This window comes from Vicugna pacos, unplaced genomic scaffold (genome assembly GCF_048564905.1).
Source record: "Vicugna pacos unplaced genomic scaffold, VicPac4 scaffold_19, whole genome shotgun sequence".
Classification (NCBI taxonomy): Eukaryota; Metazoa; Chordata; class Mammalia; order Artiodactyla; family Camelidae; genus Vicugna; species Vicugna pacos.
The window spans coordinates 14,184,264-14,199,858 of record NW_027328740.1 but is presented as its reverse complement, the minus strand read 5'-3'; the positions used below and the strand labels follow the sequence as shown (position 1 = coordinate 14,199,858).

At 44.8% G+C, this 15,595-nt stretch overlaps 2 long non-coding RNA genes across 2 annotated transcripts; both read right to left on the bottom strand.

Moving 5' to 3' along the window:
• Positions 1 to 220: 220 nt before the first annotated feature.
• On the bottom strand, positions 221 to 5,129 carry LOC140693038 (uncharacterized). The gene is made up of 3 exons (XR_012068689.1): positions 4,971 to 5,129; positions 528 to 598; positions 221 to 319 (listed from the first exon to the last, which is right to left on the bottom strand). It is a non-coding gene; the product is annotated as an uncharacterized lncRNA (long non-coding RNA).
• A 393-nt stretch (positions 5,130 to 5,522) lies between these two features.
• LOC140693036 (uncharacterized) lies at positions 5,523 to 10,447 on the bottom strand. The gene is made up of 3 exons (XR_012068687.1): positions 10,267 to 10,447; positions 5,825 to 5,895; positions 5,523 to 5,616 (listed from the first exon to the last, which is right to left on the bottom strand). It is a non-coding gene; the product is annotated as an uncharacterized lncRNA (long non-coding RNA).
• Between the last annotated feature and the right edge of the window lie 5,148 nt (positions 10,448 to 15,595).

The window sequence follows — 15,595 nt, the reverse complement described above, 5'->3', positions numbered from 1 at the left end:
CAGCTTACTGGTCAGGCTCCGAGGTACTTTCAGACTTGCCCAGTCCTGGTGAAGTCGACTTTAGGGGAGACACGAAGAGAAGCTGGCCGATAAGCTGGCTGCACGGATTGAGGAGAGATGCGAACACATGGATGAGAGATGTTCTGCTACAATGGAGAATACTGGCGTGGAGACAGCTGTAGAGGATACCAGGCTCAAAAGACATTCATGAGACATATTGAAACTCACTGATACAGGCAGAAACATACGGAGTGCCAACGTGGACTTGAGGAAGTTCCTCAATTCTCTTCTCCAATAACGGGTCCAAGGTCCCTGACGTCTGAAGGAGAAGAAATGGCAGAGATGATCAAAACGCTCCTGTTCTTGGAAGAGGTCGTGAGAATCCACACGTCCCAAGGGGCATTCCCAAGCCATTCAGACCAAAATTCAACAAGCCCAGGTAAGCCTTTTCCCAGGTTTGGGCCTAGCTAGTGAGCACTTGCCCTTGCCTCCCCTCCACTCAGGCATCCATTTTGAAGGATCAGTACCTGAGCTGCAATGAAGCCATTACGAGAAGAGCAAGCCCCTCCTAGAATCAGAGTTCCTCCAGCTTCACTCTCTGTGAACAACAGTGAACACCTTAAAGGTCAAATAGTCTCGGCTGTAATAGATAAAATTGAATACTTAGCTCACACCTAGAAACGATGTCCTTCCGCTAGATTCAGCAAATGTTGTGTTTATGTCTTCCCTGGGGTGAAGGGAGTGTGGTAAGTGAGGGGAATCTTTGACTGAACATGAATCTGTATTAGGCTTCAGTTTTTCAAGACAGTGAAGGTAAATAGTACAAGTCAGAAAGTGAACTGAACTGTAAAAGTCGCCAATGACATTAAAGACACAGCTTATGTGGATGGTCTTTCACTTGAGTCAAGCCCCCGGGGGCACTATATCATGGGGGTGCAGACTTGGTTGCGTTAAATGGCTTTAAACTACAGGATCGGATGATTAAGCGTTCTCAACACTGATAGAAAAACACCTGGTTCTCAATAGACTAGCATAACTGCAGCAGGATTCTCCTAGCTAGAATGCCTCTAGGTGCTTTTGGATTCAAACCTAAATGTATATATTTGGTTTGTTTCCTCTTGTATTTTCCTAGAGAGGGATGTTACCCCTTGAAATGCCAACATTGGCCAGTAGGTGTCATTGGGATACAGGGCACCACATGCACAAGTGTATACAAGGTTGGGGGTTATTCCATGTTTCCAAAAGTTATTTCATGGTTCCTGTTGGTTTCGGAGGCTTCAACCTTAAAGAGCTGACATGACCCCTTGAACAGTTAGGACTGCTAGTTTGCATTCTATCTGTCTAGCTTTTCCGTAGAGCTGACAAAATGTTACCAAAATTGACAAGTCTGGCTTCTAGGTCGATTTAGTGTGTTTCAAAAAATAACTCCATTTTCGTATAACTCCCAAAACATGTAAATGAGTTCTGTTAAACTTCTTAAAGACTGCAAATGGGATATCAACACAATGTCAAAATAGTTGTCTTCGGACAATCCCTCCCACCACGGCTGTATAGAAACAAAGAGCTAAGCAAATATCACATTTCTGTGAAATGTATCTGGATAGTGTTGATTCATCGATGCCCAGTTGGCAGAGAAGAAGTGCAACCTGCACTCACTCGCTCCCATGTACAGAGCAATGGAAACATCCACTCACCCAGCCCTTAGCATAGGACACTGGCCGAAGAGAGGTCTGTTACTCCCAAAGACAGGATGAGGCCTCAGGACACCAGGAAGCAGGAGAAGGCAAAGCCGGGAATGGAAACCAGTGCAGGTTCGGACCCCTGGTGATGGAGCAACAAGGGTGAAACTCTGTTTAACTTGGACGCACACTCTCAAGCGGACAGGAGACATGGGTTTGAAGGTGATGTGCTGAGATTTACAAGAGTGCACAGCAGATGCTTGGCTGAGAGAACTCAAAGAAACCAGCGCAAAATATCCCCACAGTTAATTCTGAGACCAAGATCCAAGCTGCCAAATTTGAGGTAGCAGAGGCAATGGTCAGTGAGGCATAGAGCTACGGATGATGGCACACGCTGAGTCTCAGGGATCTGGAGTGCGTTGTGGGATGTGGTGGGTCGAATCAAGAGAGCAAGCCGAACTGTGTACCAATAATAAATCAAGCACACTGGTCGCGCGGTTGCGATTACCGATATGTCCCATGGCCACACCCAGTACATCTGCAGGACCAGGGACCAATTGGGAATTTTGCCAATAGAGCACGTGTGGGGCTGAATCAGAGATATCGTGCATCTGGTCTGAGGGATCCAGGGGGCCTTGAATTTGAAATCAGAATGAAAAGCCTTAGGATATGCTACATTCATAACCTGGGCTGGGATTATGGTTTGGTTTGAGTCACAGGATGCGCAACAACTCTGTGGTTGCCTTCGTGCACCCGTGCCACAAGGATGAGAGGACAAGGAAGAGTGGTCCAAGTCCACAGCGCGAGAAGAGGAAGCATTCCCTTCAGCACTATCTCCCAAAAGCGGATGCTACATTTTGGATGGCACCGGCACGGTACGGCACCTAGGACAACAAGGAAGGTCTGCGGGATCATTCCAGCAGGCCCTGATATGTGACATCCATAGATATGCTTCCACTGGTGTTTCTGTAGACAGAGAAGCTCTGGAAAGAACTCATTTCATTGGGACATTCCCGTGGCAATAAAAAGCAGAAGAGCACTCTCAGTTTGCTGTTTTGGAAACACTCCAAAATGACATAGAGAAGAATGCAGAGCTGAGAACTTTTAGAAGATTCATTTCCACAAGAGGAAGTGTCCTGTGCACTTTCAGAAGTGTGAGATAAGTATAATCAAAATGAAGTTATGCTAATCGAAGTAGTATGGGTTGTTCATCACAACTAATGCAACACCAGCAATTGGAGATATACCAAACAACACACACAGGTACAGGTTATGGCATCAATGCCTAGGAGAAATTGTCCTCACAGAAATCCCATGGAATTGCGTAGAGACAAGAGTCTAAAATTTTCAATTAACAAAGCCCTAGAAGTCTACATTAGATACCTGATATTACCTGACCAGTAGAGATGAAGAAGAACAGTAAAAGAAACAGGAAGTACCATTTTCAGTTCCAAAGATATTGAAGGCGCAAAAGATAAGCTTTCAAACAACTAGTCTGCAAAACGCTATCCAGAACAAGTGTTGAAAATGAAGGTCAGGAAAACACTGAAGAACACCAGTGTCTCAGAATCACAAAAGGCAGAATACCAGAAAAGGGGAAGAGAAAGTCTCAACACGAGCCAAAAATATCAGGAAACTCAATGGTTGTGATAATATCAGGGCTAAAATTCAGTCCTTAGCAGACTAGATAATGCAGAGGGACGCGTGAATGACTGTGAAGACAGGGGAAGAGAAAAACCTCGGTCAGAAGCAGACATAGGAAAGCAAGTGCAAACAAATGAAAACATTGCAGTTGAACCCTGGGTTAAGACAGGGCATGAAAGAATAGAAATCATGAGTCCCAGATGGAAAAGCAAGAGATAAAGTAACAAAAAGTGTCTGAAAATTTATCTGTAGAAAAATCAGACTGAAACTTGCTGAAAGCCAAGAAAGAATCATCTATGCGAATTCAGGAATTACACAGCATCCGAAGGAGGTGGAATCCCAATAGACCTACCAGCAGCTGTATGATTCAAATCAACAAAGTTCACGAATATCCGAGTGATTTAAAATGCACCTGGAGGAAACAACATAGTCACAAGGAAACCTCCAGAGGGGTTTCAGCTGATATCTCGGCAGCAATATTGCAGGACAGGGAGGAGTGCCAGGACACAGACCATATCCTGAATGGCCAAATGCTGCCACCTAGGGTAGCCTATGCCACATGAACACCATTTCAAATAACGGCAGAGCTAGAGAATTCTACAGACCGGCAAATCTTAAAAGAATTCAGCAGTTCAAAAGTTTTTCTAAAAGAAAGGTTGAGAAAACTCCCCTGAATAGAAAAGCAGCAAGATGGAATGGAAAGAAGAAACCATTATTGGAAATGCAAGAAGAGCATGTGTGGCAGAGAAGAAAGAAGAAGAACTTAAGGAGGACATCAAAACCCTAAAGATGGGAGAGGGAAGCAGGAAATCATAGGTGATTGGAAGCACTCTCTTAAGTGAATCAGCTTATTTGACTCTGTTTGAAGCGAAAGGAGAGATGCATGGCCTGACGTGTTTGCAAAACAAGCGAGAAGAAGACCAACAAAGAATCAAACCAACAAACAAGCACCAAAATGGTATGGTTGGCTGACATATACAAAGGGAACCATGATTATTCAAAAGAAAATACTCAAGGTGAGGTCAAGGGTCATTCAGAACGCATCGACCCAGTATCGTGGCTTGCATGTACTCAGCACACTTGTATTCGGAAATCAGAAGCGTGCATTCATATTCGTAAATTTTGATTCATAAGAGCATATCGTGACCTAACACTAATGCCGATTTGGAATCAAATGGATTCCTAGTCCGTGATGTAGACTTGTATGTCTTCCAACAGGATGAAGGAATGCCATATTCTAGGCTACGTAGAGAAGAAATGTAAGAAGCCTATAACAAAGGCAAGTAGCTCTGCCAAAGTGTACTAAGTGCAAAAGAGACCGACAGCAAAGTGCACATTGGGGTTGGTTTCATTTCTTGGAATTTCAGCCCCCATGAATCCAATGGATCCATGTCCTGAGAGTGTGGGTGTTTCAGCAGAAATCAGGCGACGCATATGTATTCCGGGTGTACGGATATTATAGGAACATAAGTCTCCTTTAGTGGGTCCCTGTGTACTGTGAACTGTTAGAAAGTTTAAAGACGTGTGAAACCATCAACTGAAAAGGGACACACTTCCCTCCATTGGTACGGTGCATAGAGCTCTGAACAAAAGGAAAGAGGGAAGAAGAAAGGCCCATGGGACGCTAGTGGGTAGAATCACATTTACCTTAGGAACCTCTCGTCGGATGCAGCCCCTCCCCCAACACTGACAAGATGCAGCAGCCATTGGGGATGGCAGTTAGCGGTTGGATTCCAGGTGGAATGTTGGTGTTTACCGCGAGGCTTGTTGTGGCTGTTGGATCCTAGGTAACCGGGCAGAGTTCTGTGGGTGGATCAGTGTGATGGAGGGGCTGCCGCCCTCTGTGGAGCTTGGCTTAGGTCTTTGGTCCGGGAAGCTGTGTCAGTTCGAGATACTGCTGCTGCCCAAAGACCTGAGGTCACAGGTCAGTTTCCAGAACCTGAAAGGGCAGACAGTGGAAGATCTGCCTGTCATCAGCTTACTGGTCAGGCTCCGAGGTACTTTCAGACTTGCCCAGTCCTGGTGAAGTCGACTTTAGGGGAGACACGAAGAGAAGCTGGCCGATAAGCTGGCTGCACGGATTGAGGAGAGATGCGAACACATGGATGAGAGATGTTCTGCTACAATGGAGAATACTGGCGTGGAGACAGCTGTAGAGGATACCAGGCTCAAAAGACATTCATGAGACATATTGAAACTCACTGATACAGGCAGAAACATACGGAGTGCCAACGTGGACTTGAGGAAGTTCCTCAATTCTCTTCTCCAATAACGGGTCCAAGGTCCCTGACGTCTGAAGGAGAAGAAATGGCAGAGATGATCAAAACGCTCCTGTTCTTGGAAGAGGTCGTGAGAATCCACACGTCCCAAGGGGCATTCCCAAGCCATTCAGACCAAAATTCAACAAGCCCAGGTAAGCCTTTTCCCAGGTTTGGGCCTAGCTAGTGAGCACTTGCCCTTGCCTCCCCTCCACTCAGGCATCCATTTTGAAGGATCAGTACCTGAGCTGCAATGAAGCCATTACGAGAAGAGCAAGCCCCTCCTAGAATCAGAGTTCCTCCAGCTTCACTCTCTGTGAACAACAGTGAACACCTTAAAGGTCAAATAGTCTCGGCTGTAATAGATAAAATTGAATACTTAGCTCACACCTAGAAACGATGTCCTTCCGCTAGATTCAGCAAATGTTGTGTTTATGTCTTCCCTGGGGTGAAGGGAGTGTGGTAAGTGAGGGGAATCTTTGACTGAACATGAATCTGTATTAGGCTTCAGTTTTTCAAGACAGTGAAGGTAAATAGTACAAGTCAGAAAGTGAACTGAACTGTAAAAGTCGCCAATGACATTAAAGACACAGCTTATGTGGATGGTCTTTCACTTGAGTCAAGCCCCCGGGGGCACTATATCATGGGGGTGCAGACTTGGTTGCGTTAAATGGCTTTAAACTACAGGATCGGATGATTAAGCGTTCTCAACACTGATAGAAAAACACCTGGTTCTCAATAGACTAGCATAACTGCAGCAGGATTCTCCTAGCTAGAATGCCTCTAGGTGCTTTTGGATTCAAACCTAAATGTATATATTTGGTTTGTTTCCTCTTGTATTTTCCTAGAGAGGGATGTTACCCCTTGAAATGCCAACATTGGCCAGTAGGTGTCATTGGGATACAGGGCACCACATGCACAAGTGTATACAAGGTTGGGGGTTATTCCATGTTTCCAAAAGTTATTTCATGGTTCCTGTTGGTTTCGGAGGCTTCAACCTTAAAGAGCTGACATGACCCCTTGAACAGTTAGGACTGCTAGTTTGCATTCTATCTGTCTAGCTTTTCCGTAGAGCTGACAAAATGTTACCAAAATTGACAAGTCTGGCTTCTAGGTCGATTTAGTGTGTTTCAAAAAATAACTCCATTTTCGTATAACTCCCAAAACATGTAAATGAGTTCTGTTAAACTTCTTAAAGACTGCAAATGGGATATCAACACAATGTCAAAATAGTTGTCTTCGGACAATCCCTCCCACCACGGCTGTATAGAAACAAAGAGCTAAGCAAATATCACATTTCTGTGAAATGTATCTGGATAGTGTTGATTCATCGATGCCCAGTTGGCAGAGAAGAAGTGCAACCTGCACTCACTCGCTCCCATGTACAGAGCAATGGAAACATCCACTCACCCAGCCCTTAGCATAGGACACTGGCCGAAGAGAGGTCTGTTACTCCCAAAGACAGGATGAGGCCTCAGGACACCAGGAAGCAGGAGAAGGCAAAGCCGGGAATGGAAACCAGTGCAGGTTCGGACCCCTGGTGATGGAGCAACAAGGGTGAAACTCTGTTTAACTTGGACGCACACTCTCAAGCGGACAGGAGACATGGGTTTGAAGGTGATGTGCTGAGATTTACAAGAGTGCACAGCAGATGCTTGGCTGAGAGAACTCAAAGAAACCAGCGCAAAATATCCCCACAGTTAATTCTGAGACCAAGATCCAAGCTGCCAAATTTGAGGTAGCAGAGGCAATGGTCAGTGAGGCATAGAGCTACGGATGATGGCACACGCTGAGTCTCAGGGATCTGGAGTGCGTTGTGGGATGTGGTGGGTCGAATCAAGAGAGCAAGCCGAACTGTGTACCAATAATAAATCAAGCACACTGGTCGCGCGGTTGCGATTACCGATATGTCCCATGGCCACACCCAGTACATCTGCAGGACCAGGGACCAATTGGGAATTTTGCCAATAGAGCACGTGTGGGGCTGAATCAGAGATATCGTGCATCTGGTCTGAGGGATCCAGGGGGCCTTGAATTTGAAATCAGAATGAAAAGCCTTAGGATATGCTACATTCATAACCTGGGCTGGGATTATGGTTTGGTTTGAGTCACAGGATGCGCAACAACTCTGTGGTTGCCTTCGTGCACCCGTGCCACAAGGATGAGAGGACAAGGAAGAGTGGTCCAAGTCCACAGCGCGAGAAGAGGAAGCATTCCCTTCAGCACTATCTCCCAAAAGCGGATGCTACATTTTGGATGGCACCGGCACGGTACGGCACCTAGGACAACAAGGAAGGTCTGCGGGATCATTCCAGCAGGCCCTGATATGTGACATCCATAGATATGCTTCCACTGGTGTTTCTGTAGACAGAGAAGCTCTGGAAAGAACTCATTTCATTGGGACATTCCCGTGGCAATAAAAAGCAGAAGAGCACTCTCAGTTTGCTGTTTTGGAAACACTCCAAAATGACATAGAGAAGAATGCAGAGCTGAGAACTTTTAGAAGATTCATTTCCACAAGAGGAAGTGTCCTGTGCACTTTCAGAAGTGTGAGATAAGTATAATCAAAATGAAGTTATGCTAATCGAAGTAGTATGGGTTGTTCATCACAACTAATGCAACACCAGCAATTGGAGATATACCAAACAACACACACAGGTACAGGTTATGGCATCAATGCCTAGGAGAAATTGTCCTCACAGAAATCCCATGGAATTGCGTAGAGACAAGAGTCTAAAATTTTCAATTAACAAAGCCCTAGAAGTCTACATTAGATACCTGATATTACCTGACCAGTAGAGATGAAGAAGAACAGTAAAAGAAACAGGAAGTACCATTTTCAGTTCCAAAGATATTGAAGGCGCAAAAGATAAGCTTTCAAACAACTAGTCTGCAAAACGCTATCCAGAACAAGTGTTGAAAATGAAGGTCAGGAAAACACTGAAGAACACCAGTGTCTCAGAATCACAAAAGGCAGAATACCAGAAAAGGGGAAGAGAAAGTCTCAACACGAGCCAAAAATATCAGGAAACTCAATGGTTGTGATAATATCAGGGCTAAAATTCAGTCCTTAGCAGACTAGATAATGCAGAGGGACGCGTGAATGACTGTGAAGACAGGGGAAGAGAAAAACCTCGGTCAGAAGCAGACATAGGAAAGCAAGTGCAAACAAATGAAAACATTGCAGTTGAACCCTGGGTTAAGACAGGGCATGAAAGAATAGAAATCATGAGTCCCAGATGGAAAAGCAAGAGATAAAGTAACAAAAAGTGTCTGAAAATTTATCTGTAGAAAAATCAGACTGAAACTTGCTGAAAGCCAAGAAAGAATCATCTATGCGAATTCAGGAATTACACAGCATCCGAAGGAGGTGGAATCCCAATAGACCTACCAGCAGCTGTATGATTCAAATCAACAAAGTTCACGAATATCCGAGTGATTTAAAATGCACCTGGAGGAAACAACATAGTCACAAGGAAACCTCCAGAGGGGTTTCAGCTGATATCTCGGCAGCAATATTGCAGGACAGGGAGGAGTGCCAGGACACAGACCATATCCTGAATGGCCAAATGCTGCCACCTAGGGTAGCCTATGCCACATGAACACCATTTCAAATAACGGCAGAGCTAGAGAATTCTACAGACCGGCAAATCTTAAAAGAATTCAGCAGTTCAAAAGTTTTTCTAAAAGAAAGGTTGAGAAAACTCCCCTGAATAGAAAAGCAGCAAGATGGAATGGAAAGAAGAAACCATTATTGGAAATGCAAGAAGAGCATGTGTGGCAGAGAAGAAAGAAGAAGAACTTAAGGAGGACATCAAAACCCTAAAGATGGGAGAGGGAAGCAGGAAATCATAGGTGATTGGAAGCACTCTCTTAAGTGAATCAGCTTATTTGACTCTGTTTGAAGCGAAAGGAGAGATGCATGGCCTGACGTGTTTGCAAAACAAGCGAGAAGAAGACCAACAAAGAATCAAACCAAAAAACAAGCACCAAAATGGTATGGTTGGCTGACATATACAAAGGAACCATGATTATTCAAAAGAAAATACTCAAGGTGAGGTCAAGGGTCATTCAGAACGCATCGACCCAGTATCGTGGCTTGCATGTACTCAGCACACTTGTATTCGGAAATCAGAAGCGTGCATTCATATTCGTAAATTTTGATTCATAAGAGCATATCGTGACCTAACACTAATGCCGATTTGGAATCAAATGGATTCCTAGTCCGTGATGTAGACTTGTATGTCTTCCAACAGGATGAAGGAATGCCATATTCTAGGCTACGTAGAGAAGAAATGTAAGAAGCCTATAACAAAGGCAAGTAGCTCTGCCAAAGTGTACTAAGTGCAAAAGAGACCGACAGCAAAGTGCACATTGGGGTTGGTTTCATTTCTTGGAATTTCAGCCCCCATGAATCCAATGGATCCATGTCCTGAGAGTGTGGGTGTTTCAGCAGAAATCAGGCGACGCATATGTATTCCGGGTGTACGGATATTATAGGAACATAAGTCTCCTTTAGTGGGTCCCTGTGTACTGTGAACTGTTAGAAAGTTTAAAGACGTGTGAAACCATCAACTGAAAAGGGACACACTTCCCTCCATTGGTACGGTGCATAGAGCTCTGAACAAAAGGAAAGAGGGAAGAAGAAAGGCCCATGGGACGCTAGTGGGTAGAATCACATTTACCTTAGGAACCTCTCGTCGGATGCAGCCCCTCCCCCAACACTGACAAGATGCAGCAGCCATTGGGGATGGCAGTTAGCGGTTGGATTCCAGGTGGAATGTTGGTGTTTACCGCGAGGCTTGTTGTGGCTGTTGGATCCTAGGTAACCGGGCAGAGTTCTGTGGGTGGATCAGTGTGATGGAGGGGCTGCCGCCCTCTGTGGAGCTTGGCTTAGGTCTTTGGTCCGGGAAGCTGTGTCAGTTCGAGATACTGCTGCTGCCCAAAGACCTGAGGTCACAGGTCAGTTTCCAGAACCTGAAAGGGCAGACAGTGGAAGATCTGCCTGTCATCAGCTTACTGGTCAGGCTCCGAGGTACTTTCAGACTTGCCCAGTCCTGGTGAAGTCGACTTTAGGGGAGACACGAAGAGAAGCTGGCCGATAAGCTGGCTGCACGGATTGAGGAGAGATGCGAACACATGGATGAGAGATGTTCTGCTACAATGGAGAATACTGGCGTGGAGACAGCTGTAGAGGATACCAGGCTCAAAAGACATTCATGAGACATATTGAAACTCACTGATACAGGCAGAAACATACGGAGTGCCAACGTGGACTTGAGGAAGTTCCTCAATTCTCTTCTCCAATAACGGGTCCAAGGTCCCTGACGTCTGAAGGAGAAGAAATGGCAGAGATGATCAAAACGCTCCTGTTCTTGGAAGAGGTCGTGAGAATCCACACGTCCCAAGGGGCATTCCCAAGCCATTCAGACCAAAATTCAACAAGCCCAGGTAAGCCTTTTCCCAGGTTTGGGCCTAGCTAGTGAGCACTTGCCCTTGCCTCCCCTCCACTCAGGCATCCATTTTGAAGGATCAGTACCTGAGCTGCAATGAAGCCATTACGAGAAGAGCAAGCCCCTCCTAGAATCAGAGTTCCTCCAGCTTCACTCTCTGTGAACAACAGTGAACACCTTAAAGGTCAAATAGTCTCGGCTGTAATAGATAAAACTGAATACTTAGCTCACACCTAGAAACGATGTCCTTCCGCTAGATTCAGCAAATGTTGTGTTTATGTCTTCCCTGGGGTGAAGGGAGTGTGGTAAGTGAGGGGAATCTTTGACTGAACATGAATCTGTATTAGGCTTCAGTTTTTCAAGACAGTGAAGGTAAATAGTACAAGTCAGAAAGTGAACTGAACTGTAAAAGTCGCCAATGACATTAAAGACACAGCTTATGTGGATGGTCTTTCACTTGAGTCAAGCCCCCGGGGGCACTATATCATGGGGGTGCAGACTTGGTTGCGTTAAATGGCTTTAAACTACAGGATCGGATGATTAAGCGTTCTCAACACTGATAGAAAAACACCTGGTTCTCAATAGACTAGCATAACTGCAGCAGGATTCTCCTAGCTAGAATGCCTCTAGGTGCTTTTGGATTCAAACCTAAATGTATATATTTGGTTTGTTTCCTCTTGTATTTTCCTAGAGAGGGATGTTACCCCTTGAAATGCCAACATTGGCCAGTAGGTGTCATTGGGATACAGGGCACCACATGCACAAGTGTATCCAAGGTTGGGGGTTATTCCATGTTTCCAAAAGTTATTTCATGGTTCCTGTTGGTTTCGGAGGCATCAACCTTAAAGAGCTGACATGACCCCTTGAACAGTTTGGACTGCTAGTTTGCATTCTATCTGTCTAGCTTTTCCGTAGAGCTGACAAAATGTTACCAAAATTGACAAGTCTGGCTTCTAGGTCGATTTAGTGTGTTTCAAAAAATAACTCCATTTTCGTATAACTCCCAAAACATGTAAATGAGTTCTGTTAAACTTCTTAAAGTCTGCAAATGGGATATCAACACAATGTCAAAATAGTTGTCTTCGGACAATCCCTCCCACCACGGCTGTATAGAAACAAAGAGCTAAGCAAATATCACATTTCTGTGAAATGTATCTGGATAGTGTTGATTCATCGATGCCCAGTTGGCAGAGAAGAAGTGCAACCTGCACTCACTCGCTCCCATGTACAGAGCAATGGAAACATCCACTCACCCAGCCCTTAGCATAGGACACTGGCTGAAGAGAGGTCTGTTACTCCCAAAGACAGGATGAGGCCTCAGGACACCTGGAAGCAGGAGAAGGCAAAGCAGGGAATGGAAACCAGTGCAGGTTCGGACCCCTGGTGATGGAGCAACAAGGGTGAAACTCTGTTTAACTTGGACGCACACTCTCAAGCGGACAGGAGACATGGGTTTGAAGGTGATGTGCTGAGATTTACAAGAGTGCACAGCAGATGCTTGGCTGAGAGAACTCAAAGAAACCAGCGCAAAATATCCCCACAGTTAATTCTGAGACCAAGATCCAAGCTGCCAAATTTGAGGTAGCAGAGGCAATGGTCAGTGAGGCATAGAGCTACGGATGATGGCACACGCTGAGTCTCAGGGATCTGGAGTGCGTTGTGGGATGTGGTGGGTCGAATCAAGAGAGCAAACCGAACTGTGTACCAATAATAAATCAACCACACTGGTCGCGCGGTTGCGATTACCGATATGTCCCATGGCCACACCCAGTACATCTGCAGGACCAGGGACCAATTGGGAATTTTGCCAATAGAGCACGTGTGGGGCTGAATCAGAGATATCGTGCATCTGGTCTGAGGGATCCAGGAGGCCTTGAATTTGAAATCAGAATGAAAAGCCTTAGGATATGCTACATTCATAACCTGGGCTGGGATTATGGTTTGGTTTGAGTCACAGGATGCGCAAAAACTCTGTGGTTGCCTTCGTGCACCCGTGCCACAAGGATGAGAGGACAAGGAAGAGTGGTCCAAGTCCACAGCGCGAGAAGAGGAAGCATTCCCTTCAGCACTATCTCCCAAAAGCGGATGCTACATTTTGGATGGCACCGGCACGGTACGGCACCTAGGACAACAAGGAAGGTCTGCGGGATCATTCCAGCAGGCCCTGATATGTGACATCCATAGATATGCTTCCACTGGTGTTTCTGTAGACAGAGAAGCTCTGGAAAGAACTGATTTCATTGGGACATTCCCGTGGCAATAAAAAGCAGAAGAGCACTCTCAGTTTGCTGTTTTGGAAACACTCCAAAATGACATAGAGAAGAATGCAGAGCTGAGAACTTTTAGAAGCTTCATTTCCACAAGAGGAAGTGTCCTGTGCACTTTCAGAAGTGTGAGATAAGTATAATCAAAATGAAGTTATGCTAATCGAAGTAGTATGGGTTGTTCATCACAACTAATGCAACACCAGCAATTGGAGATATACCAAACAACACACACAGGTACAGGTTATGGCATCAATGCCTAGGAGAAATTGTCCTCACAGAAATCCCATGGAATTGCGTAGAGACAAGAGTCTAAAATTTTCAATTAACAAAGCCCTAGAAGTCTACATTAGATACCTGATATTACCTGACCAGTAGAGATGAAGAAGAACAGTAAAAGAAACAGGAAGTACCATTTTCAGTTCCAAAGATATTGAAGGCGCAAAAGATAAGCTTTCAAACAACTAGTCTGCAAAACGCTATCCAGAACAAGTGTTGAAAATGAAGGTCAGGAAAACACTGAAGAACACCAGTGTCTCAGAATCACAAAAGGCAGAATACCAGAAAAGGGGAAGAGAAAGTCTCAACACGAGCCAAAAATATCAGGAAACTCAATGGTTGTGATAATATCAGGGCTAAAATTCAGTCCTTAGCAGACTAGATAATGCAGAGGGACGCGTGAATGACTGTGAAGACAGGGGAAGAGAAAAACCTCGGTCAGAAGCAGACATAGGAAAGCAAGTGCAAACAAATGAAAACATTGCAGTTGAACCCTGGGTTAAGACAGGGCATGAAAGAATAGAAATCATGAGTCCCAGATGGAAAAGCAAGAGATAAAGTAACAAAAAGTGTCTGAAAATTTATCTGTAGAAAAATCAGACTGAAACTTGCTGAAAGCCAAGAAAGAATCATCTATGCGAATTCAGGAATTACACAGCATCCGAAGGAGGTGGAATCCCAATAGACCTACCAGCAGCTGTATGATTCAAATCAACAAAGTTCACGAATATCCGAGTGATTTAAAATGCACCTGGAGGAAACAACATAGTCACAAGGAAACCTCCAGAGGGGTTTCAGCTGATATCTCGGCAGCAATATTGCAGGACAGGGAGGAGTGCCAGGACACAGACCATATCCTGAATGGCCAAATGCTGCCACCTAGGGTAGCCTATGCCACATGAACACCATTTCAAATAACGGCAGAGCTAGAGAATTCTACAGACCGGCAAATCTTAAAAGAATTCAGCAGTTCAAAAGTTTTTCTAAAAGAAAGGTTGAGAAAACTCCCCTGAATAGAAAAGCAGCAAGATGGAATGGAAAGAAGAAACCATTATTGGAAATGCAAGAAGAGCATGTGTGGCAGAGAAGAAAGAAGAAGAACTTAAGGAGGACATCAAAACCCTAAAGATGGGAGAGGGAAGCAGGAAATCATAGGTGATTGGAAGCACTCTCTTAAGTGAATCAGCTTATTTGACTCTGTTTGAAGCGAAAGGAGAGATGCATGGCCTGACGTGTTTGCAAAACAAGCGAGAAGAAGACCAACAAAGAATCAAACCAACAAACAAGCACCAAAATGGTATGGTTGGCTGACATATACAAAGGGAACCATGATTATTCAAAAGAAAATACTCAAGGTGAGGTCAAGGGTCATTCAGAACGCATCGACCCAGTATCGTGGCTTGCATGTACTCAGCACACTTGTATTCGGAAATCAGAAGCGTGCATTCATATTCGTAAATTTTGATTCATAAGAGCATATCGTGACCTAACACTAATGCCGATTTGGAATCAAATGGATTCCTAGTCCGTGATGTAGACTTGTATGTCTTCCAACAGGATGAAGGAATGCCATATTCTAGGCTACGTAGAGAAGAAATGTAAGAAGCCTATAACAAAGGCAAGTAGCTCTGCCAAAGTGTACTAAGTGCAAAAGAGACCGACAGCAAAGTGCACATTGGGGTTGGTTTCATTTCTTGGAATTTCAGCCCCCATGAATCCAATGGATCCATGTCCTGAGAGTGTGGGTGTTTCAGCAGAAATCAGGCGACGCATATGTATTCCGGGTGTACGGATATTATAGGAACATAAGTCTCCTTTAGTGGGTCCCTGTGTACTGTGAACTGTTAGAAAGTTTAAAGACGTGTGAAACCATCAACTGAAAAGGGACACACTTCCCTCCATTGGTACGGTGCATAGAGCTCTGAACAAAAGGAAAGAGGGAAGAAGAAAGGCCCATGGGACGCTAGTGGGTAGAATCACATTTACCTTAGGAACCTCTCGTCGGATGCAGCCCCTCC